We start from the raw sequence: 18,858 nt of genomic DNA, 5'->3' as shown, positions 1-18,858 counted from the left end.
TCTGGTAAACCAGGAAGTTAAATTAATAGGGGATTCCTGTCCGTCGATCAGGCATTTAATGTCTTGACCTGTAAAACGTTGAGAGAGAGAGAGAGAGAGAGAGAGAGAGAGAGAGAGAGAGAGAGAGAGAGAGAGAGAGAGAGAGAGAGAGAGATGCATGTATTTATCCAATTCAGGTGCTGCATCTAGCAAATTCCAACTTCCCTTTTTTGTTAAAAACCGCATGGCTTTTTTATTTGGTGGGGCTGTGTTTTGTCAGAACATACCTTCGATACAGTTCGACTTCTCTTCTATTTTCTTTTAAGAGAGAGAGAGAGAGAGAGAGAGAGAGAGAGAGAGAGAGAGAGAGAGAGAGAGAGAGAGAGAGAGAGAGAGATGTTGGCATGACAGAATCTTGAACTGATGATTGCTCTGTGGAGGAATTTTAGCTTAGATATGGCATGAATAAAAATCTAATTCCGTGTTGATTTCCCGTCCCTGTCCCTGGATATATATTCATTACGTAAACATATAACTGCAGCAAATAAATCTATTTTACCAACTTTATTTCAAAAATTGTGCCTTAACTCTTTGTCATTTTTAAGTCAAGTGTAGAATTACTTTAAGTAGCTATAAAAAAAAAACTCGAAAATATTTGTTTTTTTTAATTTTATAAAGATACATTAAGTGATCAATATGCAAAAGAGTATTTATCATGTATAGATGCTCTATTCAATGTTTAGTCTTTTTTAATGATTGTATTTCAAAGACTTTGTTGTATTTGTGATGTTTAAGGTTTTTTAAGGTACACATCAGGCGCGGATCTATAGGGCGGGTCAGGGGGGTTGGGGGGTTCCGACCCCACTACAAATTAAATTTCTTTGTTGTACATGATAAAATTACCAAAAATATGCCTCAACCCCCCCCCCTCCCCCTTTCCTGGCAAACTCAAACAACCGGAGGACCCTTCCCCTTGGAAAAAAATTCTGGATCCGCGCATCGTATTTATGTAAATTTAACATACCTACCTGATGATTTGTCACTTTCTGTTGTGATCGGTTAAGAAATGAATTGTTATGATGACAGAAAAAAAAATCGTGATTTGAATTTATAGACTTAACTGTGAGAACTTTATTTTTCCTTCCTGGTTTAAAACGTATTTAATTTTAATGTTCTGTGTTTGCTTTCTGCATCATTTGACACACGCCAATTGTGATCGTAAAAGTACAGAAGATTTTATGCAACCAGCTGATAAGCAGGTTGTTTCATTGTAAACTTTGATAGAGAAAATTTAATTTTTCTATACACTTATGTCACAAATTCATTTTGGTACGGAACTAGGCATTATATACATGTAACAAGGTGGACATTTAAATGTCTCGGAAAATACTACTTTTTATATCAACAGAATAATTATTTTGTTCTCGCTTTTATAACACAGTGAAGAATTCATATTGTCCCACTCTCGACTCAGGGATCCCGAGACTCAATAAAATATTCATGCTACATGAACCTTTAAATCAATTTCAATAGATTTTTTTTTTGGGGGAAATTTTACCAACATTCGTCTTGTGGTGTTTTCTTACATCTTCATATTCGTACACATCACTTCTATGAAAATGAAACAGATGACACTGGTTTTAGAAACTCTTCTTTAAGTTGTTATAAACACTTTTTTTTTAGCTTTTATGCAAAAAGCAGTTAATATTTCGAGAGCGGCATTTCTTTGATAAGCTAGTAAGGTAAAAAAAAATGCACAAAAAATAAGAGGTATTACATGTGTGTTATCGGTAGAGTCCGTTATCATAATAAATCAATGTGCCCCCTACTGTGTAATTTGTTTCATTTAAATACCTATGTCATGCAATTGATTGGTGTATTTAGCATTCAAACATTCAATCTGGCTGTTTTCATATGACCTTTAATCTTTTAACAATTTTGCATGTGTGTAAGGCGTAAATCCCACATTAGATGTGAAAAGAAGTTTGATAATAGAAATATATTCACGTAGATATACACCATGAACTTATTTTTTTATCATTCTTTCCTGCTGAAAAAACTTCGACTTTGCTTACTTCACAATACGGAGAAATATTTGTTATTTGAATTCGTGATATTAAAACTACATGAGGAATATATTTGATCACAGTTTAATCACCGCTCGTAAATAGGCACTGTCCGTCATATTTCTCCTTTATCACAGCTATCCCTACAACCCCTGTAGAAGCAGCAGACCACTATGTAGTTTATAGTATTTTGCTGTTGAGATCTCACCTGTGCGGACGTACATCATATATACCTCGCCATGTTACTCGGTCGCGATAAAATCATCAAATCAAATTTTACGCACTTGCTTCAAGCAAGAAGAATACTAACATCAAATTAACAGGTCAATGCATTATTTACAAACAGACTATGCACATAAAATAAGAAATAAATGCATAAAATCCAAAAACCACGAAAGGAATACTACACGTCGGCCACGAGTTTCAGGTGTGCAATCGGGTGTAACGAAATAGAAGGGTTTACATACCGGTACCTATTTACGAACGGTTTTTTAAGTTCCATGGAGTTAACTGTCTTGCTCAGGTTAAAGCTCATAATTCTGTTCCACTTGGTTTTTATTCATTAAAACCATGTCGTATTTAAGGTAGTTCACTACTCTTTGAATAGTTTCTCAATTCAGCAGAAAGTTACTTCTTTATGATTGGTAGCATGAAGCATAAGAAGTACATAAGTCAAATTAGCTCTGCAGGGTCACAGGCATTGTAGTTTGAGCTACTAGTATGATATTCAACTAAATTGATTGATACAAACAGTTTATCAAAAATTCAAATCAACATCTTGTGACGTAGAGTCTTAAAGAATACAAGTCTTGATGTAGTGAGGTACCTTAAACAATAAAATGCTTTCTCTTGAACCTCATGCGGGTAGTAGTGTAAGTATCGCCAAATATAATTACCATATTTCAAAGTTTAAGGTACATCTGATGTGTAGTTTGTTGACCACTCCGCCTCCTTAATTAGATAAGACTCAGACAAATGTACTTCAGGAACTCTATCTATAGTACTGTTATTCAAGCGACAAGTTAGGACACTTTTAAATCCCATATAATCATAACATCAATCAGAAGTAGTTTTTATATCAACCCACTGTTACCATTTCTGTGAATTCGCTGCTTTGTAATAGGCTAGCACCTGGTCCAATTATAAACGGAACATATTATTTTTATAAACTTAGTTTAGACAGTTAGGCAGTTAGGCATGTATAGTGAAATTTTTTATGTTCTGAATTGAATTTTTCTGGCAGTGCAGAATTATTGCTTATATGCATTGAATGACTGCATTGCACAATTTTTTATTCAATTTCCATGTTTGTTTCGCATAGACCATATTTCTTTGAAATTAAACATTCTTTGCGTATCAGTACTTTCATTACTTTGATTTTTTGCAAGCATATTAAAAATAAAACTTTAAAACCTTGAAACATACTAAATATGACATTAACCCATAAAAAAAACACGTGTGTGTACACGTAAGACACGAGGAAATTGAAAAGATAGTGTGTTTGAACTTGGTCTCCTCCAAAAACTAACACAGCAACTCATTATACAGGTGAAGGAAAACCGATCTCGCTCTTTTTATCCAATCCCTGTAAAAACACTATCGTGTCGTACTGAGTGTTTCTATTGGTGTGATCTATATCATCTTTAAATGACGAATTAAAAAAAAAAGAGAATATAGTCCAATAGCAGACATTTTCTGGGTCGTGCAATCGCCTCTTTCAGCGCTAGAAAATTTATCTCATCCTCCATCTCAATGCTCATTTCTGGCTTCATTTCTTACAATATATTAGAAATATTTTGAATTTTGAGAAACAAATGAAGTGACAGACAGACCGTTGTGTAGAGATTAAGTTAAAATGATGATTTTTGCAATGAAGAACAGAGAGAGAGAGAGAGAGAGAGAGAGAGAGAGAGAGTCCTTTATTCATCTACAAGAATAATTTGGATTTGTCTCTCTGTTTGCCTTTTCGTGTAGTGCAAAAGTATTCGGTTACTAGATAGAACATTCACAATGGGTAAACATGGTGACTTGTCTCGACCAATAGAAGAATTGTAAGCCCCGAACACACGTTTAAATGGTCATATCCAATGTGGAAATAGCAGAAAATTTAACCCGGAAGTTTTGGATACAATTTCTGCGTTTTATTTTCCTTCTTTAAAACATGAGTATGCATTTAATGATTGTAAAAATAGAAAATCCTCATCCCGCTAAAAATTATATTGGCAACGATATATATAATCGACGCAAACCCAAATTCAAAATCTCATAGACACGCGTCATTGATATCTTTCTGCCCTGTTAATATGAAATGCTATGGGCCTTAATGTAATAGGCGATACCTGATTTTTTTTTTCCAATAATGGATGTTCATCTCGATATACTTTATTTTATCAAATTAAATATCATTTAACAAATATAGTCGTATTTATTTACATATATTATATTTTCGATATTTACTTTATTTAAAGTATATCGGAAACGCCAGTTGGCTCAGAAACAAGTTCTCGTAAGCCTATCATATTAAATAAGACTTTTTGATACGCTTCCGTAGATAAAGGCGGGGATAATGGAATCATTCATTATATAATTATACTCTGTTGGGATAGTGAAAATACCACCAAGGGGACAATATTCACTGTCTAGGACAAGGTTTTCCCACACGAGTATATATAGAACCATCATGTGTCAAACAGCCACGTGACGTAGGCATGTACATGTATATTTCATTGCTAGCCACCCAGGCATGGCTCTTTGAAATCAACAAGATTTGTCTGGATTTTGAGCTAAGACTAGCTCTAGGTAATCGGTGCATATTTCGCTTAAAACCATGTCATTTTTAACTTTTTTTGACGCAAGAAATAGATCGCTACATCCTGTTGAAAGTCCAAGGTCTTTTAAAAATGGTTCTAGTGAGTAATTATAACCTTTTTAACAGGAGCTTGGACTTAAGGTAGTTGTGTCAAACAGCATTATGACGTAGGCATGTATATTTCATCGTTGGCCACTCAGCCATGGGCCTTTGAAATCAACGTAAAAATGGTATTTTAAAGACTAAATATTATTTTTTTTTAAACCATTTATGATAATTTTGTAGAAACCAACGATTTATTGCGCTCTTATCCTCACTCTATCAATTTGGATCGAATTAACGAATATTGTTTCTTCAAAGTGGATGTATAATTTTGCAAAATTTTGAAAAACAGATCATACATATATGAAACGTACATATACTATTCAGCAAAAGCTTTTAATGAAATTATGGAAGAAAATGACTGGTTTCCAAGGTTACTTGATAACCATTACACAGTGGCCATAACATACTCACAAACACATGCAGAAATGAACAGAAGACCTCCTTCATTGTTCTTGACGTGAATGACTGAGGAACTATCTTGTATTGCACAAAAGTGACAATATTCTGTATTCAGGACAAAATGCTTCGAAATACGCCCTCCTTCTAAAAAGAAATAAATATCCAAGCAGTATTTAAGTGGTTCTTTGTAAACGTGCTAATTTTCATTTTTTTTAACGTTAAAATACTTACATACTTATATTACTTATGATTAACTGTAAGAGCCGTGTGTAGGCCGTTCTGGTTTGTGTTTTTGAAGTAAGATGTAAAACTAAAGTTATGTTCAACTGTTTTAAGAGCTTGAAGGCTTTTTGAAAGAGGTTGTGAATTATTGCTACTAACGTTTTACGCAAATTAAAAGTACGTACCAATCAAATTGAAAAACTTGATAATGAAAATATTTTATATTTTTGAGTGGGTTGCTTTTGGGTTTGTTCGGTACTACATGTACATGTAACAGATAGTGCTAATTAAGAGTACGTACATGCATCAATCAAATTTGATAAGCTAAAAAAAAAACGCGAAAAACTATTCATTGTACAAATGGTACCAAACTTTTAATTACATTAATACTAACTAAAATAGTGCCTGTTTGGGAGAGTTACAGTTGAAATTGATACCCCCGAAAAAAACAATTGTCAACCGACGTGAAGCGGAGGTTGATAACGTTTTTCGAGGGGTGTCAATTTTAACTGTTGCCCTCCCAAACAGACACTATTCATTTCATTATTATTGAATGTCTTAATCTTAAAGAAAACATAACTGACTTCTTTAGGAATGACATGATTCTACGGCGAACAGTACGCGCATAATTTACGCGCATTTAACAATTCGCCGTGTTACGCGTTGCCAAATGTGTTGCTACCGCTGAGAATAATAGAACGGATTTTAAACTGCGTCTAAACCAATCGGATTTCAATGATTAACAAGAAAGTAAAGTATGATAATAGAAATTTTGGGAGGGGGGGGGGTGAATTATAGTAAACAAACACAAAACAGCAGAAACATAGGACTTTGTAAGGCTTCGCTCCTCTAGATCTGTGTTGACACTAGTCGAAATAAAAGAATGCAAAGAAAAAATATTGGGATCTGCTACTACCACAACAAAAAACGCTGAGTAACCCGTGGGGTTTATTACTGCATAAACAGGACTTCAATGTGTACAGGATAAAGAAATAGTTATATGCTGTTTATACATGTAAATGTATACTAGTATCATTTGGCGCTCTGACCTAGACATTTTCAAAAACATGTGGTTGAAATACATGTATCATAGCATTTGTAACTCTGTTTGTCTAACGCCACGGTGTGATTTTTTTCTAATGTTATGATAGATGACTTTTTTAAAATGTTGGAAGTAAAATATGCATCATTTTATATTAATGGATTGCTTTGATAATGATGGCGTTTAATGAATGAGAATAATAAATCAAGGAACTTAATCAAAGGATTGAAAGTACTGAAATTCAATATGCATGCAAAGATGTCTGTTTACTTTTATTGATATGATTTGTAAATGCTCAAACCGAGTTGACATTCCTCGTACGGGTTAACATTAAATCTACACTTTTTTCGTACAAATTATTACCAAAAAGAACAATGCAAAGAATAAATGAAATGTATCGAATACTAGCTACATTTTATAATTCGAGTATTCGGTTTGTTACTATAAATGATGGAAAGATTCATTTATTTTGAACGAATTCCTAACGAAGCACAAGTTACTTCTCGATTGTTATCCATATTTTGACAATGCAATATCTTACCTCAATTGTAATGAATAATTGTAGTATTTGTTATAAATGGCTAGAAAATGATTGAAGGAGATATAATTATACATGCATGGTTTTTTTTTTCATTATCAACTCTGTACTGAGTTTTGGTATTTTTCTAATGATGCACAAGTTTTTGAATCAAATATCACTTTCTCATAATAGATAAATGAATAATGAAAAAATGAATTTTTTGGATTTGAATTTTTCTTGAAAAAAATGATGAAAGGTTGAAAACTGGTTCACACTCAAGCACTCAACGCCCTGAACAAGTCTGAACAAGTTGCAGGTGCTCCGTAAATTATAACTTTTCAGCAAGTAAGAATCTGTAGCTTTCATGACGTTCGTCCGATTTTTTTCAGACCGGTGGCTACAGACCTGCAGCTAAGTCTGTAAACGGGCGAAACGCCGATATGACAGCAACTAAGTATTGATTGTCGTCACAATACGCCTAATCTCAATATTTCATAGGTTAACAGTCTCATTCAATACAAATGAATGTTATGACTATCTTATGTCTCGACTTGACTGAAAATGCTGAGCGTAATGCTTTGGCCGATGACGTTTAAAAAAATTATGTTTCTGCAGCGCTCGTTGTTTTCATTCCTGCACAAACCCCAAAGAAAGGGGGGGGGTTAAACTATGATTATTTTTTCTGTTCCTAAAGTATTTAATAACCAGAAAAGTAAGTTTTTTTGTGTATTCTCCATATCATATTTCTAGCAGCTCTTCGTGCAATAATGCATTACATCTACATGTATAAGCATCGACACATCGTTAAAACAAAGTCAATATGAAAAGATATACTGTACTACCACATAGTTATATATTATATTATGATTAAATAAGTTTCATTGGGGGTATACTCAAAAAGACAGACGTGTACAGTAAGTAGGTAAGTAAGTAAGTAAGTAAGTAAGTAAGTAAATGATTTATTATAGTGACATGTGTTTTATAAATATATAATGTATAAGATATAATACCTTAATGAATAAACACCCGGCCCATCGGACATATATGTCACTTTATAAACATGAGTATACAAATAATATTAAGTTTACGCATTGTTATTTTTTATACAGGATAGACTGTCTGCACATAAAAGCTGAATATACAAAAAAAATTTCAGTTTGTTTAGGAAAGTAAGATAAGAGAAAATCAGTGCAGTCTGAATCTGACATGTCTAGTAATCGATTATTAAAGCCAATATTAGTAAAGAATTCGGTTTTAAATTTTGAAAAAGATGAAAATGAAATTCGTCTTCTATTCTTCTACAGATCATATACTACATAGCCAATCGTTTACTTCCTCCCCCCTAAATCGCCCTGTTTCTATTCTGATAGGAAGAACACCAATTGTGCTAATATAGATCTATGAGGTTTGGGTATGTCCATTGTAACGTATTTTTCTAAATTAAAATCACTTTTAAAAGACATGTAAGTTCTGAGTTTTGAAACACTTTGTAGTTCATTATGCCAGTCATTCACAAATTTCTGTTGAAGTTTGATCTCGTTTAAGTTCAAGATAAATATAAAGCTACTAATGAGCATTTTCGAGTCTTTAAATATATATCAAAGGGTCGGGGTACAAACAAGAGCTTCCTGCTTCTCAATTTCCAGTACTTTTAGTACTTTGATTTTTATCTGTGTACCCGTCCTATCGTATTATTCGTCAAGAAAGGTATCCTCCAATACAAAATCTATGTGCATTCAAAGACAGAAGGGGAATTACCGACAAAGTCTTCGATGTATATTTATATATCTATCGGGGTATAACCGAATCATCACGTTATTGTGTCAATATATCAGATTTCATTTAATGCATGGCGTTCCTTCATACATGCCTAACTTTCAATGCCTTTTAAACACGGCAAATTCCTCAACTACGCAAATTGCAGTAATTATATCATTGGATTGGTTGTCGGTGTTCATTGTGTACATTAATGCACCGATATAGATAGTAAATTCTAAAATAAAAAAATGTTTTATTTCTGCAAAAGTTTTTGACGCCCTTTACGAATATATAACTTATAATGGCTATGGGTTTTTTTTCAAAATCTTTCGTGCACTGAAAAAAAATACAATTTTACATTTAACACAAGAAGATCAAATTTTTTTTTAGAATTATTATAAATAATCTTTAAAATCTTGTCAATATTAAAATGCAAATAAACAAGTGTCCTTCTTTTAACTTACGGGTCAATATTTGATAGCTTCCTGGTGAGTGAGGAGAAATAAAATGGAACGAATTTTGAATTATTTCACTAGGTGATTTAAAAGTGCAAATAAAACAGCTTAATGAATATTAATGAAAAGGATTTATTGGTAAAAACTATTCATACGACAAAGATTTTAAGAAAGATGAAAACTTTGGCTTTAACTTGCATTGTTGTTTTGCTCTCTCTCTCTCTCTCTCTCTCTCTCTCTCTCTCTCTCTCTCTCTCTCTCTCTCTCTCTCTCTCTCTCTCTCTCTCTCTGAGCGAGTGTAAAGCTAGATCAGCATATATTTTATTGTCTTTATTGTCTTACACGGTAGCATTTCTTTGACAAAACATGTCACGTATGCTAAATGACACATATAGAAATGACACCCATATAATCTCCTTAGACCACCAGAGCGACCCTCATACATGAACGTTGTGTGCGTTGTAACATACTTGTCATAAATAAAAACTATAAACAGAAATTTAATTTTATTTGCAGAGAATTTTGACATATTTTAAAAGCAATAAAACCAAAAAGGGGTTCAGAGTTATTAGGTAGTACTTAGGCGAAGGGCGGACGAATTTTAAAACTATCCAGAAATAGCCTCTTCTTAAACCGCGTAACAACCCAAAATACGTATGATTTGCAAGGGTGATGTAATATTGAATAAAGGAAGAAAACTACATCGCGGAAGATAACATTGTGTTCAAAGTATCAAGATTCATTTTTTAACAAAGTAAGAGGTAAATATATCATAAATATATAACTAACATTTTATGCCTGCAAAATAAAATCGACATTGTACTCCAATTTTTCAGAGTCAAATCTGGATTTGGTGAAATAAATTATATCAATGACTTTATTTCTTTATTGATTCACTTTATTTTCTCAAAGTAGCAATAAAATCACCCAGGTTTAGCTCGCGAATTCATAAATCAATTCTGATTGTTTGTGTTGTTAAGTCCCTTACTTTATATTTTGAATGATGCCTTTATTAACGAAGATGCCAAGATGTTTTAGCTTTTGACACAAATTGAATTTGTTATTTTTACCCGCTACTGATTTTATTTTGTTAATTATTTGTTGTAAAGTTATTTATGTATTACTATTATTTATTGTATCTTTTAATTGAACAGATTGTAAATATGAACGCAGCATAAATTCATTATTATGTGGTTATAAATTTTGCATTTTAATATCGCTGATTCATTTAGACTTATAAGTGAGAGCAATGTTGGGCTTAGTAACACAGGTGAGCAATTTGACCCATGGTCCTCTAATTCATCAAATCATATATGTATGTACAAAATTTCAAATTCACTAATTCCTCAAACGTTTATCCTAGTTAATCTGAACAAGACACATCATATTAAATGTTAAGAATCCATCAAACTTTTACAATTTAATACCTTTTACTATAAATGCCGCGCATGGAAAAAAGAGAACAATATGTTTAATTTTTATATTTGTATTTTTTAATAACTTTACATAATCTGATACTTGACAATCTATTTTTATTTATTTCCCTGAACCTAAAATACGAAATGGACACTTTTGTGTCATGAACATTGAAACCAGTTTTGAGGATAAAAATACTAAAACTTCCTCTTATATATTACGTTCGTGTGTGTGGGCGCATAAGAACCAGGGGGCGCGATGCTAAAGTAACGTGAATCGAAAGTTATATCTGAATTCAAAATTGATGACAAAGATTTTTTTTCTAAATATACATTCTCTGTGATAAGAAGTAAATAGTTTGACTTTAAATATGGATGGTCAGGAATCGTAACTCCTCGGTCATTTCCGCTGGCGAACGTTAGCAGATTAAGGATCTTATGACCTACAGAAACTAAATTTGATGCATGTTAAACAAATTGTAATTATGAATTCATTTAATTCACAAAATATTCAATTTTTGTAAAAGAATTAACAAGTCAATGCTGTTTTGGAAAACACTAATCATTGAACAATAGGAGTTGAAGACTTTTTGAGAGATGACAGATCTGAATTTCTATGTTTAGACTTCCGGTATAAATCTTGTTTAATCTCATTTTTGTATTTTTCGTTCTATTCTTTGTTTGTGTATGTTTTTTTATGTTTTGTATTTTTTTGTTTTTTTTGTTTTTTTGCTTGTTTGGGTTCTTTTTGGATATTTTATCTAATTTGTACTATGAGTTCCATGTACATTGTAGCCTAACAGAAGACTATTAAGTAAATGATATAGTACAAGGTACATGTAATTATGACAAAATTCATTCGATGCACACTATCAAGACCTATTCCGATTTTCTCTGGTATATGATTTTACATATATTCTAATCAGTTTTTTAATAAAAAAAAAAAGCTGCACAAGGAATTAACTTAATAATAGATAATCGAGTAGAAAAATGAACAGATGCAAATTACACGATTACAAATTCATGAAAAACTCTCCAAATAGCTATTATATATCATGCATTGCATGACATTATGACGAGCCAATGCAGAAAATGAATGACTTTCTCTTTATTAAGAAAGACAAAACTGGGCGTTGCGTGATATCTATTGACATCATGCAAACATGTCCTCATATTGCATCTCATCTGTTCTCTTTTTTTGCGCACATACTCTCTCCAGAAATGTTTCCAAGTTTGTATTCAGCCCCGCATGTACATGTATTAGACGTGAAGATCTTTATGTCAATTTTGGTCAACTTTTGGCAATGATCAATCAGCAGTTGTAAGCCATAACTATTGTTTTCTTTTCCAGATTTACGCAACCACTTTCTTCATATCAATACACAACAGATAGGGAGTCCACAATCATCTTTAAACCAAAATGTTAAAAGGAATAAAAATTCTTACTTTAAAAAAAAACCTGGAAAACCCCCTGATATTAATGATATTTTTTTTAAATTTTGTGACGTTGTCCACATAGAATGCGAATAGATACTATCTCTGTTTTTGTATTAATGTCAATCGTTGCTGTTTAACTATGTTTTAAGTGTTAAAATTAAAATGAAATGTTCTTTCTTAGAACGTTAACAGTGACTCGTTTTTTTTGTGTTTTTTTAAGGGGGGTGGGGGTTGGGGGGTTTGTTTGTTTGTTTGTTTTTGTTCCATTATCAACGTCAAGACATTCACAATCTCTATTCCAATGACATAAACAGAGTATAGTTGTAACGTTTATCAAACTTTTCTTGGAATCAGCTTGATGCGTGACATTGATATTTGACCCTCTCTATCATAGCTAATGTCTCAAAATGAATATGATATGTGCTTTATTACACGTAGATCATGTCTGTAGATCCAGATATAGACACAGTTTCCTCTTACTTTGTTCTTGTAGCAAAATAACACTATTTAATGTAAGTTCTATGTAATTATATTTAGATGCTTGTTGTCATATCTCTGTATAGAGGAAATAAAGAATGATCTCCGGTCCTATTTAAAACAAAATCTAATTGGTTTTTTTTAATTTTAAAAAATGTTTCACAAACGTAAGTTAAAAAGTCAAAAGAACCATCACTCTAACTAGTTGTTACAAATCACAACAACATATCATGCTGCCTGTGAGTGAAAATAAATAGGATAAAAAGATGAAATATATATACATTGTATCTTAATATATATGTCATCTTTCTTCAAAATAACAAAACAATTAATCTCAAATATCCAAAACACTTTGAAATCTGTTGAATCATGGCGGCCAGATTTGACCCTTATTGTAAATATAAAGTTCAATCTGAATTGATTTCATGAATGAACCATACATTTTAGCTTTAAGGAGGTTGGATGGTCAAAAAATTACCCATCAGATCTGCCTGAAACTTTTAATTTTTAAAATATTTTTTGCCATAAACTATTTTTTGGTATTTTGAGTTTAAGATTTGAATGTTTTCCTATATCTTTATATATACCTCTTCTTCTTAAAGGATATAAATATAGTCTAAAAATGGCCACAACCATCCAGCCCTCTTGAAAATACAGACTTTGATCACTAGTGTTTAAATATTTCTATGATTTATCCTTGGAAGAAAATCATGACACACCTTCATGTCATAAGAAAGCTTTGTGTAAAGTAAGGGCTTCCAATGTTTCTCCATAAGAAAGATATAGATTGCACCCACGGACGGACGGAAGGACAGACGGACAAGAACAAACAAACTTTGTTTGGGGGCTTAAACTAATAAATTGTTTCTGTTTTAAGTAACACGTTGTTTCATTTTTTTCCCAGTGTGGAGTGAGCAGAGGTAATTCTTAATAAAATAGTTTCATTAAACAATGCAAAATTATGTAAATTAATTTGAGGGTGTTTCTTATGGATATGAGCAAACCAGTTTTTCAAAAAAAACATCAACTAAAAATTATAAGGGTTTTAACAGAAACTTTAAGGTTTAGAATGGATTTTATTCCATTTAAATTCATCACTTATAAAAGTTATCCGAAATAAAAACGAATGTACGTCGTTAGTTTTGATCAATTTCATTTAATTGATCGTCATCATCACCATTTAACAAGTTGACACAACATATATTAAGACTTAATATATAAAAAAAAAAAGTATAAAATAAAATGCCACTTGCACAATAAGTCAATATAATAAATAAAAAATTCATGAGAATTTAACATAGACATAGTCAGACATGTAATGGAATTTACTTTGTAACACAACGAAATAAAAAAAGATCGAATTGTCTATAACAGAAAACAATTCCCGTCAGCAGTCGCAACTTTCGGGCCTTTTCCGTGCTCTGCCGGAAAGGCCCGAGAAGCTACGATTTTTCCTGTTAGTAGCAATCGCAACTTCTCGAGCTTGCCGGAAAGGCCAGAGAAGTTGCGATTGCGTTAGTAGTTGATTCCCTTCTTAATACTGGGTTGGAGCTGACAGAATGCATCTCAGGCCCATTGTTTTCGATGCTCTAACGAGACTACTAGATCGTTCAAATTTACTTAATTTTTGGTTTTTCTCTAAAGTTGTAAAGATTCGCTGAAACGTGTAGATCGAAACCGGTGTAATCTGCTCCATTGTCCATAGTATCTAACACATTTATGTTTACACTGATTACATGTATATAATTAGAAACTTGCTTATTAAGGATTAAAACTTTATTTATCTAAAAAATTGAGAATCAATTATTATCTATTACATGTGTACACAAAATTGGAATACCCCGTATTTCTTTCAACAGCATTTACTGAAACACCGATAAAATAACTTCGTTTGTAAAAACGCACATATTATTATACGCTATAGATGTACGAAACATGTTATTGAATGGGAGTATTCCATCAAGTGTACCTAAATGTATGTTATATGTTCTTGTTGTGGTACACATACATAGTTATGTTAAACTTTAAACAATTAAATACAGTCCTATTCTGGTTCAGGAGTAGTATCATCTCTTCAAAAGTATAAATATTACAATCAAAAATGACATTTAGGAGCAGAATCGATACGTTCAAACCATGTATTAGCGGGCGTTAATAATAGCTCACAACGCGATATGATACAAGAATACAGATATTTCAATACATAGCAGAGCAAAACGCACTTATTCAGATAAATAACGAGTTATTCTATAAATAAATGAATGGTATGACTACCTACATTTGGGTCATGAACATTGAAACCAATTTTGAGGATAAAAATACTTAATAAACTTCCTCTAATATAATATGTTCGTGCGTGTCGGTGCATAAGAACCAGGGGCGAGATGCTTAGACTGAAATATGATCATTACCTTATACTTGAAATAAAAGTATTTATGGAAAAGTAACATGAATCGAAAGCTATATCTGAATTCAAAAATGATGACAAAGATTTTTTCTAAATATACATTCTCTGTGATAGGAAGAAAAAATTAGTTTGACTTTAAATATGGATGGTCAGGAATCAGAACTCCTCGGCCATTTCCGCTGGCGAACGTTAGCAAATTAAAGATCTTATGACCCACAGAAACTAAATTTGATGCATGTTAAACAAATTGTAATTATAAATTCATTTAATTCACAAAATATTCAATTTTTGTAAAAGAATTGACAGGTCCATGCCGTTTTGAAAAACACTAAGCATTGAACAATAGGAGTTGAAGACCTTTTGAGAGATGACAGATCTGAATTTCTATGTTAAGTCTTCGGGTGTAACTCTTGTTAAATTCTTAAATTGGAAAAAGTATGTTTCATTTTTGTATTTTTCGTTCTATACTTTGTTTGTGTCTGTTTATTTATTTTTTGTATTTTTTTTTTTTTTTTTGCTTGTTTGGGTTCTTTTTAGATATTTTATCTAATTTGTACTATGAGTTCCATGTACTTTGTAGCCTAACAAAAGACTATTAAGTAAATGATATAGTACAAGGTACATGTAATGATGACAGAATTCATTCTATGCACACTATCAAGACCTATTCCGATTTTCTCTGGTATATGATTTTACATTTATTTTAATCATTTTTTTTTAAATAAAAAAGCTACACAAGGAATTAACTTAATAATAGATAGTCGAGTAGCAAAATTAACAGATGCAAATTACACGATTACAAATTCGTGAAAAACTCTCCAAATAGCTATTATATTTCATGCATTGCATGACATTATGACGAGCCAATGCAGAAAATGAATGACGTTTTCTTTATAAAGAAAGACAAAACTTGGCGTTGCGTGACATCTATAGACATCATGCAATCATGTCCTCATATTTTTATTTTATTTTTTTTCGCACCCAGTCTCTTCAGAAATGTTCCCATGTTTGTATTCAGCCCCACGTGTATTAGATTTTTATCAATGATCAATGCAATGATCAATCAGCAACTGATAATTGTCACTCGCGCGGTTTTTTTAGAATTAGCCCGAATTGTACTACTTTCAGTACCTTGATTTCCATTTACATGTATAACTTTAAAAAGATATACTTAAGCCATTGATACTGTTTTCTTTTCCAGATTTACGCAATCATTTTCTACATATCAATACACAACAGACAGGAAGTCCACAATCATCTTGAAACCTAAATGTTAAAAGGAATAAATATGCTTTGTTTTTATATACTGAAAAAAAACCCTGATATTGATAATATTTTCTGCGACGTTGTCCAAATAAAATGTGAAACTATATCTGGGTTTTTTTTAAATGTCAATCGTTGCTGTGTAACTATGTTTTAAGTGTTTATGTTAAAATAAAATGAAATGTTTGTTCTTAGAAGGTTAACAGTGACTTGTTGTTGTTGTTGTTTTTTTTGGAGGAGGGTGTTTGTTTGATTAGTCTTTATTTCTTCCTTTTTTTTCCCTTTTTTTAATTGTTTGTTTGATTGTTTTTTGTTGTTTTTTTGTTCCATTATCAACGTCAAGACATTCACAATCTCTATCCAACGACATAAACAGAGTATAGTAGTAACGTTTATCAAACTTTTCTTCGAATAAGCTTGATGCCTGACAGTAATTTTTTATCCTCTCTATCATACCAGAGTCTCAAAATGAATACAATATGTGCTTTATTGCACGTAGATCATGTCTGTAGATCCAGATATAGACACAATTTCCTCTTACTTTGTTCTTGTAGCAAAATAACACTATTTAATGTAAGTTGTATGTAATTATATTTAGTTGCTTGTTGTCATTTCTCTGTATAGAGGAAATAAAGTATGATCTCAATTCCTATATAAAACAAAATTTTAATTAATTGTTTGTTTTTTTTTAATCCTAGAAATAGTTCTACAAACGTAAGTTAAAAAGTCAAAAGAACGATCACTCTAACTAGTTGTTACAAATCACAACAACATATGCCGCCTGTGAGAGAAAATAAATAGGATAAAAAGATGAAATATATATACATTGTATTTTATATATATCAACATTCTTCAAAATAACAAAACAATTAATCTCAAATATCCGAACCGCTTTGAAAATTGTTGAATCATGGAGGCCAGATTTAACCCTTATTGTAAATATATAGTTCTATCTGAATTGCTTTCATGAATGAACCATACATTTTAGCTTTAAGGAGGTTGGATTGTCAAAATATTACCCATCAGATCTACCTTAAACTTTTAATTTTTAAAATATTTTTGCCATAAACTATTATTTAGTATTTTGAGTTTAAAATTTTGAACATTTTCCTATATCTTTATATAGACCTCTTCTTTTTAAAGGAGATAAATATAGTCTAAAAATGGCCACAACCATCCAGCCCTCTTTGAAAAGACACAGACTTTGATCACTAATTTCATCTTCCAGAGTTTCCATTATGAATGAATTACTGTGTGTTTGATAACAGAGAGGAGAGTGATGTTTGATAACAGTGGGGAGAGTGCTGGCGAACCTCTGACGTCATGGCCAGAGCTCATTAACGCTAGCTGCTGGACTCAGCAGGCTGCATTTATCTCTGTGTTATCAGTGAATAATTTAATTCTGGTTGTAACGCGCTTTCTGATTGGATAAAAAAATTATTTTATATCGTATAAAGAATGTTGCCTACGTCATAGTAAGACATATCAATACGCTTGACGTTACGTTTGAATTTTGTACAATTTTACGTCAATTTAAGGGTCAAATGACCGTTTTTATCTACAATGAAGAGTAAAAAAATTAAATTATAAGCAATGAATTCAATATTTATTTGTTTTATACGATATAAAATGGTTTGAAACAGTTTACGCTTTTTTATAAACCGCTTCGCGGTTTATAAAGCGTAAACTGCCCCAAACCATTTTATATCGTATAAAACAAATAAATATTGAATTCATTCCTTAAATGCAGTAAAACCTGACCAGTGTTCCATTAATTCCAGACAGAATCTGATTTTTCAGAGATATTTATAGGATATATAAAGTTCATAAAAATTGTGGCACAAATCCTTTAAAGGGATTTGGACACAATTTAGATCAATTTTTAAAAAAAAAAAATTTATGTAAAAAATGGTTAACTGGCGCATTATAAATGATTGACCAAAATATTGAATGTTAAAGTCAAGTTACAAGCGAGATACAAAGGTAAGATTTGGTTGTTATGTAAACAAAGCTTGAGTCTTATAGCTGTTTACAAATAATGTAATGTAGATAATTACCATATCTTAGACAATATGACATGTTAAAAAACAATTTAAACTAATTTAATATCTTTATAAATACTATTATCAACGCGCCTTGCTAGATAGAACTCTTCTGTGCTAAGAGATAAACAAGTTAACGTATACAAAACGAAAATAGAAACTTTTTCCGCTAAATTTACAAAACAAGTTTAAGTCATTATTTTATCATATTTTTCGATATTTAATAATTAAACAACTGTGTTCAGACTTATGAATCATGTTTTAGGTAAGCGCTATGCTCTATATTGTTTTGATTTCTTTTTATGTCTATTGTTTATCTGTTTTAATTGTGTTTCGGAACTTTTGTTATCGCTTTGATTTTATAACATGCTTTTATAATTTGTGTATTTCATTCATTTTCTTTATAAGACACTTTCCATCTTGCGGCAATTCAATAAAGACAGTTTTTACTTAAATTTACGG

This window comes from Magallana gigas, chromosome 10 (assembly GCF_963853765.1).
Source record: "Magallana gigas chromosome 10, xbMagGiga1.1, whole genome shotgun sequence".
NCBI classification, from domain to species: domain Eukaryota; kingdom Metazoa; phylum Mollusca; class Bivalvia; order Ostreida; family Ostreidae; genus Magallana; species Magallana gigas.
The sequence above is the reverse complement of the archived record's forward strand: the minus strand, read 5'-3'. Positions refer to the sequence as shown.